This window comes from Tenrec ecaudatus, chromosome 2 (assembly GCF_050624435.1).
Source record: "Tenrec ecaudatus isolate mTenEca1 chromosome 2, mTenEca1.hap1, whole genome shotgun sequence".
NCBI classification, from domain to species: Eukaryota; Metazoa; Chordata; class Mammalia; order Afrosoricida; family Tenrecidae; genus Tenrec; species Tenrec ecaudatus.
Window position 1 is genome coordinate 240,815,468 of NC_134531.1, and position 2,353 is coordinate 240,817,820.

The window sequence follows — 2,353 nt, forward strand, 5'->3', positions numbered from 1 at the left end:
CTCCATTTTTTGTGTTCCATTTCATTTTTCATGACTTCCAATTTTCCTAGATTCATTACTTCACACATTGCAAGTTCTGACTTCTAGCAGAATTTTACAGCTGTTTCTTTTTACCTTGAGTTGTGCCACATCAATCAATGGAGATCCTGAAAACTTTATTACCAGAGGCTTATTCCATTCATGTCATTATGATGGACTCCTCTGACAGAAAGCAGCTCCTCTTCAATCACCTTTTGATATCCCTCTGACACTAGGGACCTATGCTGGGATACTATCTCACACAATGCTCTGTTTCCATTCATTAGGCCTTTGTCATTATCTGACAGAGTACATAAATGATGCATAAGATTTTCAGTTACTTGTTTTTCCAATGTGGGGAACAGATTATTTGTGCACTGTCTGTTCTTATTCAGGAGTCAGCTGAAATGTATTCACATGGACAGACTGCTGATATTTGTACATCAGTGGCATAGCTTCCAGGATCACACCAAGACACAAGCTACCACAACATGACAAGTTGACAGACAGTGGTGGATTGTTTCATGAGAGCTTATATAAAAAGAGAAAAACCAACTTAGAAATAAATTATTGTTAGCTAGAGGGTAGCCAAAGTTTTCATTCATAATTTTTAAAATGTATAGGAGAATGGTGTGCATGCGTGTGTGTGTGTGCATGCGTGTGTGTGTGTGTAGAGTGAGGAATGCTTTACAGAAAAAAGAAAAATATACTTTCAGCCTTTGTGGTAAAAGCAACACATTTTACAATTGTAGTCAATTCCCAACTCATTACAACACCATCTGTGTCGGAGTAGAACTACGTTCCCCAAGGTTTTCAGTGGTGCATGTTTGGAAAGTATATCGTAGTCCTTTTCTTTTAAGCTATGTATTGTTCGAACCAAACCTCCAATCTAGTTATTATTGCTTGTACTTTCCATTGTGAATTTCATGAAGATTTAGAGATGACCAGTTGTCCATTCAAGAAAGCATTTGCAATTTGTTTCATTTTATTAAATGCAATCCCACAATGCAACATCACCTATCTAACCTTCTGGATTTCGGTTTACATTCCTCTTACTGTCATAACCCTTCTGATTTTTTCCTCAGATAAATACTGCCCTCTGGATCTCAAGTGCTTGACTTTTCTAAGGCATGCATACCTCTTCATGCTTTTAATTGCTTTATAGACCTGTTTATGCTTTGTTTGAAAATTGAGCCCTGGAAATTCAGTTCAGTGCTTGAAGTGTGATTAAGGGGTTTCAAAAGTCTCTGTCCCCAAACTAAGCCTTGTCTTTTTATTTTTATGATTATGAAGTTTGGTCTATATTTTGATTCCCACTTTACCAGAACCTTTTCATGTAATTATTTTGGTATTAATAGTTAGTCTCAGTATCATGTAAATGAATGCTCATGTGGTCCAGATCTTTTTAAAATACATCTTCATTTTTTTTTCACTTTTCTTTCCTCTGGACTTGCAGAGGCCGACAGTTGCACCGCAGATGGCAATTCATTAGTTTTTAAGAATAAAATTGCCATTCACAAAAGATTGTAAAACAATGCTTTTATAGGTTAGGTTATCTCAACTGACCTTGATGTCCTCTTAAACTATCGTCAATAGTCTTTAGGTCTATGATTCATTTCCTAGGGATGCTTGTTTATGTATAAAATATTCTTGTACATTTTCAACTGGTATTTTCCACTACATATATATTTGTGAACCTATTTTCAGCAAGGATAAATACAAACATACTTTTTAATTGTATATATTCATATTTATATATTCATGGATTGACCCTCACTCATCAAAAGTAACACACATCTACCACCCAGGCAGTAATTTATAGTCATATCTCCTACACCTGGTAGTCATCAAAGGAGTTTTTAATAGAATATCAAAATAAACTAAAAATCACTGAAAAGAAAATTATAAAACAAAATTAATCATGAACATAAACATAAAGTTCTCAACAAAATTGTACCTAATTGATTCTAACAATATATGCAAAATTAAACCTATATCACAACATAATGGGATTCATTCCAGGTATATAAGGCTAATGCAACATTAGAAAAACCAAACAACATAATCTACCATACAGGAAAAAAGTAAAATAAATGACAAAAGTCATGGAATCATTTCACTTGCAGCAGAAAAATTATTTAACAAACTCCAAAACCCATCCCTTATAGAATCACGCAACAAAATAGATACAGAAGGGTAATCCTTCGACAAGATTAAGGGCATAGTACTCCAGGCTCCTAGCAGCCAGATAGCATCTCCTCCCTAGAACTCTCCCTGTCCCATCCACAAAACTGGATGCAGCCCCACTAGGGGGCTTGTTTTAATTGGGGTAAGG